We start from the raw sequence: 13,867 nt of genomic DNA on the forward strand, positions 1-13,867 counted from the left end.
CACACATCTGGGAGGAGATCCCCTACCTAGCTAGTTTATGACACTACAGCATTATGCAGTTGTAGTACGTGCCATGGGCATTACTGGAGTACTCTTTCCCCAAAGGTGTATTTCAGAATGAATCACATCAGCAGGATTGCCAAACCAGTGCATTTGTAATGTACTGTGTGTGACTAGCCTAAAATGCATTGCTCCCTACAAAGACAGTGACACACATACAAAACATCCACAACCAACATGTGTGGGTATAGAACCCCTAACAAAGGTCTATACCACACTACAACATAGAGCTGTTATAGGATGCACCATGAGGATTACTAGAGTACTCTTTTCCCAAAGGTGTATTTCACAATTTATGACATCAGCAGGATTGCCGAAGTAGGCCATTTGAAATGTACTGAGTGTAACTAGCCTACAATGCATTGCTCCATACACAGACATTGAAACACACACAAAACATCCAGAACTGCCATGGGTGGGGATAAAACCTTACCATGTTTCTAAATCACATTACAGCAGTACACAGTTACAGGACACGCTACAGAGATTACTGGGATATGACCTTCCCAGAGGTGTAATTCTAAGTGGGTGACATCAGCAGCCTTACCAAAGTTGAGTATATGAATTGTAAGGAGTGTGAGTACCCTAAGAAGCATCAATCTCTACACAGTAGACATGCAAACAAACACACACACACACACACACACACACACACACACACACACACACACAGTTGCCAACTCTGGGGTTAGAACACCTACCTAGCTACTTTTTCACACTACAGCAGTATGCAGTTACAGGACACACTACAGACTTCACAGAGGTGAATTTCTAGGTGAGTGACATCAGCAGCCTTGCCAGAGTTGAGTTTATGAATTGTAAGAAGTGTGCGTACCCTAAAAGCATTGCTCTCTACACAGTTAGATACAGACAGACACACACAAACAGTTGCCATGTCTGGGGTTAAAACTCCTATTTAAGGAGGTTATTAAAGTACAGTAGTGCACAGTTACAGGATGCGCTACGAAGATTACTGGGGTGCAACTTTCCTAGAGGTGTAATTCTAAGTGGGTGACATCAGCAGCCTTGCCAATGTTGAGTATATGACTTGTAAGGAGTGTAAGTACCCTAGAAAACATTGCTCTTTACACAGTCAGTGACAGACAGACACACACATGAACACACACACACAGTTGCTAAGTCTGGGGTTAGAAGTCCTATCTAAGTACTTTATCACACTACAGCAGTATACAGTTACAGGATGCACTACAGAGATTACTGGGCGGTAACTTTCCCAGAAGTGTATTTCTAGGTGGGTTTTCAGCAGCCTTGGCAAAGTTGAGTATATGAATTGTAAGAAGTGTGAGTACCCTAAAAAGCATTGCTGTCTATAAAGTCAGAGACAGACAGACAAACACACACACAGTTGTCAAGTCTGGGGTTTGAACTCCATCTAAGTACTTTATCACACTACCGCAGTATGCAGTTACAGGATGCTCTATGAAGATTACTGGGCTGCAACCTTCCCAGAGGTGTATTTCTAGGTGGGTGACACCAACAGCCTTGCCAAAGTTGTGTATATGAATTGTAAGGAGTGTGAGTACCCTAAAAAGCATTGCTATCTACACAGTCAGATACACACACAGACACACAGTCGCCATGTCGGGGGTTAGAACACCTACCTAACTAGTTTATCACACTACAGCATTACGCGGTTTTGGATGCACCATGGAGATTACTGGGCTACAACCCTACCAAAGGTGTATTTCACATTGGATGATGGTGTAGAGTGTGGGAAAAACCAGACGGGAGGGTGTTTGCTTAGTTTATAGCAGTGTTCTGGGCTGGGCTGGGCTGGGCTGGTCTGCTGCCTGTGTAACTGGCTGGTTCTGGTACATTTCACCTGGCAGCTAAGCTAGTTCTCCTTGATTACCTTCCTACTGCTATTTTCCCTTACCATTGCCTCCCTGTTTAAGCCCGTGTGTGCGTCACGCAAACAGTGTGCTCAAATGTGCACACTGCTGCTATTTCCTGGTTTAACTTCTTTTTTCTTCCGGTAAATCCCGGTGCGCGGCACGCACACCCGCTTAGGAAATGTAAAGAGTGCTAAGCAAGTTCAGACACACCCTCTAGCTTAGCTGTGCTAAGCTAGGAGCACTCCCAAGCCACAGGGCTCCAATCTGCTTACAGTATGCCAGACACACCCACCCATGATGTCACCTACCTCCTAGTCTTGCACTCAGCTACTCATACTCTTACACTGTTGGGACCTGACTCACATGCTAAGGAAAACTGGGATTCACTATCTTTCTCCTCATTTGCATAGGATTGCCTGCTAATGCATAGTTACATGTGTCACACTGAGCCTCCCCCCTTAGCAACCACTATTCACTGGCCAGGTTGTCTTCTGCCTGCCATTTACTTGCATGGCAGAATACTGATTTTAGGTAGAATGTTTATTTTAGGTTTATTTTCTTATCCCCCCCCCGATCCTGTTTGCGCACCACTGCCCTATGCTTAAACAGCCAAGATCGGCAAAAAAAATTAAAGTTGATCTTTTTTATTTTTTGTATTGTTTGCAATCCCAATGGCCTTATACTTGGTCATTGGCATGCTTCCTCGATGATATGCAGCCTTTATTTGGAGTGTCATAGCTCCGTTTTGTATTTTACAGAAATGTACTCAGCTACTAACCGAGTACATTTCTACAGATAGTACTAGTCTTGCACGGACTATTGCAAGCTTCCCGGATTGCAAATTCACCTCATTTGCATGGACTTCCCCTGCAAATGGGGTGATTTGCATACCAGGGCTTAGTCCATGCATGATTAGTGCAGGAGCTTTTGTGCATGCCCCTGCAAGCTGTTCCTGGATTGCACGGCAGACATATTGCTTGCATGAGCTCCTGCAGTAATCATGCACACCGTGCAGGGCATAGTGAAGCCACAATCTTTCCCTGCAAGACACTGCAACATCTTGCCTCATCTCATTAACTAAATCCAAGGGATATACTCTTGAAAAAAATATTTCTGTAATGCTTTGAGCTTCAATCAAAATATAGTATCATTGGAAACCTACCTAGAAAATCTTAGAAACATTACGGTTACTATGTTCCTTTTTCCACTAAGGCTGTACACTTGAAAAATACAGGTAATTATTTGAAAAGTTTGGTTTCAGATATATGTTATAGTCATACCTCTTTTCAATGCAATTCTTAGTTAAAGCAATACCCATTTTTATACTGTCAGAACTGTAGTTTAAATTTTTAAAATATCAGTAGCCCGGTTCATGTAGTTAAAATGGTTCCAATAAGATTATACTATCACTTTTCAATAAAATCAAAAAGATCATCTTAGAAATATCATGATTCAGCATACATTTTGGTGATGTGTAACTTTATTACAAACAACATGGCGGCATAGCATAAGTGATATTAACACTTTAGCATCTCGCTAAAATTGGATACAACACCACGGTGAGCAGAGTCTCAGTAGCACAAGCACAAATCCAAAGGAAAAATCAGATTCTTAAAATGCCAAAGTAAATCAATCAGTTAAATGCCAATTTAAAAAAAAAGGCATAAAACATAGCTCAATTTAAAATGTGCTGGATGATACTTTGTTGCAATTGGGCTGTCTTATGATGTTTTTTAAAATTGATATTTAACTGATTGATTGTTTGTATATAGTATGAATACACTGAAGAAGGGTTTTTACCTGAAAGGTTTGTATAGATTAAAATTTACTTTCATGTTTCCAGAGACTGTTTTTTCTATTGGATTAACACTACTTACACCTAACTACCCACAGCTCAAGACTTGCATTATGGTACTAAGTTACTCTTAAAATGGCATTACTTTACATTGGTGTTAAAAATGTAAAGCAGTGCTATTGTACACATATCCACAATATGTATATTCATATTTGTAGCTTCAATTTACATTTCACTGCATCTTCTTTTCAAGGAAAAAAATTGCATGTCTTTCAAAAATAGGAAAAATGTACAGATACATTTTTGCATTTTACATTTATCACTGCAGACTGAACCTGAGAAAGAGAAAACACTGAGTATGTACAATGCAATAGTACCTGAAATTTTTAAGATATCATTACAGTTACTTGAATGTCCCACTTGATTGCATGTATGCCTGATAATGTAGAATATTTATGGACCTCCTGCTTCAGGATTATTGGAATTCTGTCTGGAACCACCAAGGAACCCTTAAAAAGAAAACTCTGAGACACACTTTAGGACATGCATGACATTTTATAGTCACTAAACAAAGCGCTCAATCACTCTTGTCTCAAACACTCAGTTGTGGTAAATCACTCATCAGTACAAGAATGGATTTGTCATTCATCACACTAGTTATTCTCACCTTATTTTAACTTGGTTGGTTTCCAGGAGCGCTGGGTTCATGTTGTCACTCTTCAGGAATTAACTGACTAAGTCTGTTGCATCAAAGCTACATCTTTAGTTTGCACCATGATAGAATGCGGTTTTCCATGTTACAGCTGTAGTGTCTCATTTTTCCTCCCTGTCTAACTTTAAGAGGACAGGTTGACTAGGTTATAAGACAACTATTGGTCATTTAGAATTATGTTGGTTGTAAAATGTTTTATAAGAAGGCTCAAGTTTTTGATCATTGATCTTAATAGTAAGATACAGTATAACTCTTGGTTTACATTTTGTCTCTAACATTGACATGCCATGTTGTATTTGTCTTCCAAGCATTATCTGTGAAGGACTTAGACCAGTATCACTATGTGGAGTAGCTTGATATGCTCTTACATCTTTGTGCTGATTGGTTTGGCTTAGTATTTTTTTTTTTTGGTATCTGAACTATCAGGTTTAACATTTGACTGTGGGTAGTGAGGACTTGATATAGTATGAGTAAAACAGTAATCAGTCTCACACGGTCAGAATTCACTGGATGTAAACCACATAACATTGATTGTAAATTGTTATATTGGTATACCATACCTCAGGAACATCATCTTGAATTTAGCTATTATTTGTTGGATGGTTGTAGCTGGTACATGAATTATTCCAATGTCAAGTGAATAGCAGTTGATCATTTCAAGATAGTTTTTGCTCTTAAACTCACAAAAATCTCTGGTTATTTTTGGCCAAGAACCCTGAATCAACAGCATTGACATTAATGGATCATGTCTCTCTGATAGTTTATGGACAATACAGAACAGATACTTTGACACTAAATTAGCAATGTCTTGATTCATGCTTGGATGCCATATGGACATTTTGGTTCTTTCTTTACACTTGGTGAGAAATTTATGGTCTTCATGTACTTTACACAGCATTTCTACTGATTTATTAAAGAATATTGCAATTCTGTTTAGGATAGCAATATGCCACAATGATCTGGTGACTGTGAAGTACTTGTGGATGAGATGTTTGGCTCAAATCCAATGATTTGGCCCTCTATCACTCACATGTTGGCTAACAGATGGCAATGCATGATCAGCTTGTTTAAGCTTTTCTACTCTTTTTATGTTTGCAGACCTTATCATCATTATAGATTCCACATCAACTGCTGCATCACTTTCTGTTTCAGATAATAGTTGGTCACACATAGATGGTAATCTAGCCATTGACCAGCAAGTATCTACAGTAGTGAGGAAATCAGTCTATATTGTGCAACTTACAAACAAAGGTATGGCATCTAGGTCCAAGGAGATCATTGTTCCATTGTATTCGGCATTCATCAGGCCTCTCATTGGTTACAATGCCAGCCCCCTTTGGTATGTACCTATCCAGGCATATCCAACAATTGGAACATCTACAGAGGGTCCTCACTAAAAGAATACAGGAAATCAGTAACATATCCTATACAGAATGCTTCAAGGCCCTATCCCTGTATTCTGTCTCCTACAAGCTGTTGAGGAGAGACCTATGCTTCGCATACAAGTCATTGTCAGACCTTACCCTGATGGACCTCCTGCATTTTCTCAAAGCAAACAGCACCAAAATTAACTGTTCTAAAGTCTTAAACATTGTGTGTGGTATAAATAGGACTTGTGGAGAGACAGGTATATATCCCAGAGGCTATCCCTTCTCTGAAACAGGCTCCTTGTCCATGTGAAGAAGAGTTCCTTTTTAGCCCAATTCAGCTGTAACGTGGGCAATTGGATAGGGAACAGGAAATTCATCCCTGGTTTGGCTCCTAGGTCTGTAATGGACACAGGCAGCCTGAAATGGTTTATCCCCCAGGCCCCTACTAACCTTCATCTAGGGCACCAGAACTTGTCAGAGATTCGGGAAGCATGGCTAGGCTTGAAAAGGCCCTTGTGTTCATTAGCCTAGTACACTGCTATCACCCTAGATATATGATTTTTGGGCAGCACATCATAAGCAATAAATTGCTCATCCGGCACATGTATTGCTTTGGCATTAAGCCTTCCTAGTCTTGTTAATAATTTCTGGCACCTTGATGTCACTTTATCTAGATTGTATTTAATGATTAATCAACTAAGGATTTATGGTCATTCTAGAGTTGGAAACTCTTGAGCCCTGATAAGTATCTGGAAAACTGTCCATGTGCCAGCATGTTAGCAAGGCATTCTTTTTTCATTTCATGAAAATATCTGTCAGAGTAGTAGCTATATGATGTCTAGTGCTATCCTCCAATCTGGTGCCCCCATCAATTTATCAGCTTTAAGTTGAGGAGAAGAAGAAAACTCCTTCCATCAGACTAGCACTTAAGCTTTGACTGCAAATGAAATATTGGCATTCATTTCTGAATGCCTGCCAGTAAGGCACTAAACACTGCTCAGCATCAGACAACCACACTCATAAATACTTTGCTCCTGGGGAGAGCTTCCCCCTTTTGCCCCACCATGATTAAGCCTGCGATCTCTGTTCAGTGTCTGTTAACATTCTGGAGAAAAATGTTGTAGTACATAATAAACCCTTATTCATCTCTTTAAAGTAGCACTGCACCTAGGGCAAAGTTGCTTGCATCTCCACTCACTATTGTCTGTTTTCTACTAATACTACAGATATTGGGAGCTTCTCTTTTATTTTGCTGATTTTTGAGACTTGAGCATATCCCCAAGACCATGACACATTTTTTTAACAAGATTATTAAAGGACAGAGGACTAAGGAAAGGTCAGGTACAAACTTGCTTAAATAGTTCATCATACTTGTTGAGGCTTGTTTGAGTTAATTTACACATGCCTGTTAAGACGTTCCTTATTGCTGTATGACTTTCTGACAAAATAAACTCTGTCTCCCACATCTCCCAATCTCCATCAGGATGTCCAGATGGTCTGTACTCTAGGATAATTCTGGAAAAGTGGGATTCCCTTTTGTTCTTCCACCATTGCCACTGCTTTTCCTCTCTTATCTGCCTTTTTCATCATGCATTTTACAGAAAGATGAGATAACATGTTAAGTTGTTTTATGAAAACTGGCCGAGCGCACTGATGTTAAGAGGTTTCTAATTACCATCCATCTTCAGTAAATTCATTGAAACACCAAAGCAGTTCAAGGCAAGACCTTTGTTGTTCAGAACAGAATGGCAGCAATCTGAGATTACATATTGTAAAAGCTAATGTAATTTAACTAACATGGCATAACTATAGACTTTAAATACAATGAAACAAAGTACAGAATTATCTCACATGATTCCTTCTGGAAAATTTTTTCCAATCATAATTCATATTATCCTTAATTAACAGTAAAATAATATAAAGATTATTTATAACTGCTGATGCTCATTACATTTCAGAATATTCTCATGCTCTGTATGATTTCTCATGACTTCACCTGGGCAGTAACTTTCCTTCAGACAGCAAGGTTGTATTCATTACAGAACGTGTAATAAAACAAAGGCAAACTATTTAACTGCTTCTCTCAGGGAAACAATGTTCTATAATAATTGTTTTAGAACAAAACAGTACTGTGAACTTTATCTAATTTGTAACATACAGTTGCTGTAACCATGCCTTTCAAAATGCAGGCATGTTTCTGGTCTGAAATACAAAAATCTGTTTTCTTTTTTTTTACAGTTGTAATGTCTAAAATATTTCTACTAAAACAATCCATCCTAGCACTTGATTTTTAATAAATACTCAACAATGGCAGATCTTGTGACTTGGCAATTACTTGGACCTTGCTAGCACCTAAAAGAAAGTAACTTACAGACTGTTGCATAACATCAGATGAAAGCTTGGATGCTGTTGAAGAAAACATTCTTTTAAATTTGCACTGTAAGTTGCAAATTTTGAGACATATAAAGTGTTATTTATACTGCTAATTATGCATTTAAGCACATGTTTTCATATTTCTGTAAATACCTCAATAAACATGCACTCTTAGAGGAATATCTTGTTGTCATTTGAAAATCTATGCATGATTAACAAAAATGTTCTAACAATATTCCTGCCCCATTTCTGCTTCTCTGTCCACTACACAAACCATCCTGCCTTTGTTATTCTGGGCTCTCCAGATGGTATTGTACTGTATGTGTTTTGCAAAACTCATTGTAAAGAGTATAGCATGGGGAGCACAATCAGAAAACATTTCTGATGGAAGCTGCTGGAGTCTTCATATGCAAATTTCCATGAGGAAAAGTAAGATGTGCTGTCTTAGCCCAACCAACTAAAATATCCTAAACCATGAGTAGCTGGGTGAAATGTTTCTCATTCATACTATTTTTGAGAGTATTGTGCTTTTCATGAATCTGATCAGGAATGTACATGAATGCTATGCAAATATTTAATGAAAAATGTGCCAGTCCATGAATAAATCCTGTTTGATTTACTGGATGCATTGCATTCCATAACTAACCTGTATGTAATCCATACTAATCACTGCTAAGAGATTGTGTTGTCTGCCAAGCTCTAAACACATAGACCGGACTGTGGGAGTGTGAAAAGCTGAAACTAGACATAATTACATAATATATATATATATATATATATATATATAGAGAGAGAGAGAGAGATGTGTGTGTGTGTGTGTGTGCGCACATGCGCATGTGTGTGTGTGTGTGTGTGTGTGTGTGTGTGTGTGTGTGTGTGTGCGTGTGTATGTGGATACAAGTGAATCTATGTCAAGTACAATGATTCTTCAAGCTGAATGCCACTGAAGTGCTGAATTTGAATGATTGTATTTTTGCCTTGCCTACCATGGTTAGGCTGTCATAGTATGTAACAATTTGCACTGATGTGTTTTAACTTTGAATTTTTTTAACTCTCAAGCTTTTAAAATTGGCATTTAAGTTTATCAAGTATTGATCATTTTAAACGTCTTTTGGTATTGCTTTAACACTACATTTTTCATGAAATGATGTCTGGTAGTCTTTAGTAACCCCTAGCTATTTTGGGTCTATATTAGATCAGTGAATGCTTAAAAAAGCGAACGCTGATTGATCGACCTTATGTAAGCGAAAGCTTACAATCTCGAACTGTCAGATCAGCGATTTTTTCCTAGGGAAAAAAATCGCTGATCCAAAACACATACACACAACAAAAGCACACCAAACAAACAGAAATCCACATACATACACCTAAAATCTGACACCTAACCCTACACTAAACTATGCACACATCACTAACTATCCACTTACCTTAACCTAAACCCTAAGGTCCATCACTATCACACACTCACCTCACCCGCTCCCTAACCCTAACTCACCTAAACCCACCCTAACCCTCACGTCCACACAATTGCACATATACTTAACCAAGCCCTAACCCTAATTCACCTAACCCACCCTAACACTCACATCCACACAATCGCACACTTACCTGAATCCGACCCGTAACTTTCCACCACAGCACTAAAAATACCGAAGCAACAGAAACGGACAACCAAATTCTTTCCCTAGGAAAAAAATTTGAGTTTCTGTTTCTTCGATATTTTTAATTTTCGCTAAAATAAGGTCGCTCAATCAGCGTTTGCTTGTTTAAGCATTCGCTGATCTAATATAGACCCAGCTATTTCTAATTTATGCATTGTCTATTTTAGTAAGTAAAGTAGGCAGCTAGGTTTAATTAATTGGGTTTAATTAACTGTGTGCTATTTCTAATTGATTTTAGGTTTGGATTGGCCTCAATGATAATTTACCTGTGTAAGAGTTTTTAAACTCGTTGGTAATAGTATTTTTGTTCTGATGAATTCCACTTGTTTTGTATGAACAAAAGCTATTGTTCAACAATGTGATTTTGTAATAAACTTTCCTTTGGTAACTTCTTGGAGGCTGCTTATTTATTTATTTTTATTTCATCTTCAATTCCTGCTCTGTCTGTGTACTGCGTTTTGGTTATTTAATTATAAATGTACATACTTTTTATAACAAAAAGTGCATGTCATTTATTTACATGTATATAATAACATTTTAACTGCACTAAAGGAGTATTGTTATCATCTCTGCTTGCCAAAAGTGTAATTCATTTTATTGACCATAGATCTTTTTCCTCTAGTGCTGCCATTCGTCTTCAGTATAAGCCAATATTACACATTGACAAATGCTCCTTTTTCCTTGCTTATGATTTTCTTTAGGTGCACTAGTGTCATAGGGCCCTGGTGTATTCTTTTTTGAAACCCACCTTATTCTACTGAATGTTGCATGGGATTCTCAGTTATACATCTCAACTGTCTAGATTTTTGCAGAATGTCCAGATTTTTACCTCATAGTTTTGGTCTGTTCCTCATAAAATCTTTGGTTTTCTGACAAATCACTGATGACTGAAGTCACTAAATAATGATATACATAGGTTAGTATAAGGGTAGCTCCCCTTCTGGGCCATTATAAGCCTAGCTAAGTCTCTTTTCAAATGTGAAAATCAAACCCTATACCTTGTCTTTGTAAGGTAAATACTTTCACCATTATTTTAGTTTCAGACTTCATATCCTTCATAAAAATACAAGCTAGCACAAATCCTGTTATTCTGCCAACTTTCTTCATTTATAAGAACAATATTTTTGGCCTTGTCCCCACCATTATTTTAGGGTTTGTCCAAATTTCTTGCTCTTAGTGGTTGAGAGGTATGTCTGGAGCATAGATCTCAACCTCTTAGCATAATCTGGACAAAGCCAAAAACAAATTTTATGAGTAACAGACCAAAAATATGAGACGGAAATCTGGACAATTCTGATGCATGGTGCCGAGTCTATACCCTCTTGTAACATACAAAAAGCTGACAACTGATCTTGGCACGGCACACCAGACAGTCACGCGCCCACATGAAAACATACGCACACACTCTCACATCACACTCCCCGTGCGCGAAATTTTGATGATTATGGCTTCACCTAATAACATATCCTAGAAACGTCTGAGGAAACTGGTGATCCCAGTAAAACCCATGTGGACACAGTGGAGAGAGGAATGTTCCGCACAGGAGGGACTTCCGCCTGGACCCAAACGAGAGAACCAGACAGTAAAGTGCCACGTTTTAACTACTGCACTATTATGCCACCCAAGAGCAGTTTTAATGCAATAACACAGCTGCATGCTACACGCTCTACACCTTTGCCCATTGCAAAATGTCAACAACGGACTGGAAACTGAACTGCATCTCTTGTGGGGCTCTTTGCATTACGGGACATGAGACGAGGTGGAGATAGTAATGTAAATAAAGGAACACTGGACGAGTAAGAGATAGTAATGTAAATACCCAGTGTACATGCTGTCCATTAAGCATTTTTAATACGAGACATTTATCTCAAACAACTCCGATACATATTACATGCCATATGTTACAAAACATAAGATGTTGGCCCCTTGTCAATGATTATTTTTAAGTCTGTCCTTGATTTAAGAGAAAAGCGGTCGAGAGCTCAGATTTGACACTATCGATTTTATATAATTTTGTGTGTGTGTGTGTGTGTGCGCGTGTGTGTGAAAGGTTTGACTGTATATGACGGATTAAGTCAAACGACTCAGTAGAAATGTCAGCGTTTCGCTACAGAAACACAAGTTTAATTTGTGACTGTTTTGACATGTTCCTATAGGGATCTGGAGTGCTTAGGCATGGAGGTAGGGTGTAATTCAGGCCACAACTCTTGACATTGCCTCCTGAAGAATTGTTCAAATTCAGTTCCAGCTGCATTTCATTTGGAATTGGTTATAGAGACACATAAACGTGAAGCCAGGAAAAGGCAAGCGGTCAGGCCCATCTGTTTAATGATGGGGAATGGAGGGGCTTGCCCAATGACTCTTTTTGGGAAGCATGGGCTTTGTTATGCTACTGTATTTCCCGCAAGGTTATATATATATATTTACATTCTTCTTCTTTCGGCTTTTTTTCCAGTAATACATAAACATGCCTAACCGCTGGATTAAAACTGCTCAATGTGCAAAACAGATGTGACTGCAACAAAGGGGATCGCTTTGTCTTGACTTCTTTTTCCTACATTAAATGCTTTTCTCCTTAAGCTGAGGGCAGTTCCGCCAGGAGGTGCCCAAGTGTCAGAGCTCCATCACTGATGATCAGAAGGCAGAGTCTTTGCGGGTTGGGAGCTGAGGAGTTCCTGGATTGAGACAGATTACAGCTGCTACCGCCGCTTAGCGAGCAAAAGCAGCTCTTTTACTTTGCTACTGTGGCCACTTGTAGTAGAGTGGAACCTACCTTCCCTGCCTCCACCCCCACCTACACCCACACAGGGCTCTCTGGGCGCAGACCACGTTGTTCTGAAGGTCTCGGAATCCCTCCTCAGTGACCACACTCGGATCCACCTCTGGAATTACATAGTGCACGTCAAGGAAACCACAGGACTATCCTTATTTGCTCGGCACTGCGGGCATATAGGCTCTATACAATCTCCTTTGGATCATTTACCTGCTGATGCACTGGATCACACGTTTCCAAAGAAATGAGTGAGTACAATGTATTGATTTCTGGCTTGCAATGTTTTATATCGTTTATAAATTCCTTCATCTGTATATGCCAATAAACATGGCACTTGCTGCATTAGTTTAGAAAATTTGAATGGATGCTCACAATAATTTATTATTTCTGCACCCTATTACTGCATAGTTCTTAGTAGATGCCACTTGGAATCCAATGTTTTTACCTTTGCATGCCGCTTTTCCCTTGGTGTTTTTGTAATAGTGTGTCAGGGTTGCAGCAATGCCAGGATCTGTTTCCGACTTAGCACCCATGGCAAGTGGTAGATTTAAGAGTTCTGGATTTGCCCACCCCTTTAAGGACGTGTACGACAGAACTGCTGAGGTCAGCCCTAGTGTGCAGGAAAAAAGCGAAGCAGGTGGTCGCTGCCCTGAGCTGGGGACTGCTGGCTGGTGTCATGAGCAAGGATTTAAGAGCTTTGCATACTGCTGTTTGTTTGTTTGTTTTTGATGTGAAGAAATAATCTTTAAAATAGAGTCACCTCGCCATAATTCAGTGACAACGATGAAAGAGAAACGGAAGAGAAAGGATGAAGGTTAACTAAAGCTACCTTTAAAATAAGCCTATAAATTCCTTCAGGGCAGGGTCATTAATTACTTTCACAAGAAGAAAGGATCTGTCATACGTCTTTCTGTTAGTGCTATAATGGGGCTGCCCTGCCATCGGCACACCATAGCATGAACTTTGGCTTCTGTGCTGTCTGCAGATACCTTGAATGATTACAGCTCTACTGATTACGACTTGTCAGCACCCAGCTGCCAGAAGCGTGTGGACATTTCATTGACAGAGAGAGTTCAGGACACAGTACAGATTACCTGTCTTCATGATGTCTGACGCGGCATTCCTCCCAACTATCCCTTGGGACGTCCCTGATTGTAGAGCAAAACATGCCATTTTTTAAAGTGATGGTTTGTAATGATCAAAATTATGTCAGTGATAAAATTCAAAGTTCCCTTCAAGAAATGCACGTTGAATTCAATTCCCTTAT

At 39.2% G+C, this 13,867-nt stretch overlaps 1 protein-coding gene across 1 annotated transcript in view; it reads left to right on the top strand.

Moving 5' to 3' along the window:
• The first annotated feature begins 11,309 nt into the window (after positions 1–11,309).
• RERG (RAS like estrogen regulated growth inhibitor) overlaps positions 11,310–13,867 on the top strand; it is an 865,035-nt gene continuing 862,477 nt past the window's right edge. The window contains exon 1 of the mRNA XM_044088443.1: positions 11,310–12,848. The gene's annotated coding sequence lies outside the window, so the exon portion shown is untranslated. The remainder of the gene's footprint in view (positions 12,849–13,867) is intronic.

Source organism: Protopterus annectens, chromosome 11.part0 (genome assembly GCF_019279795.1).
Source record: "Protopterus annectens isolate FY-2018-M chromosome 11.part0, PAN1.0, whole genome shotgun sequence".
NCBI lineage: Eukaryota > Metazoa > Chordata > Ceratodontiformes > Protopteridae > Protopterus > Protopterus annectens.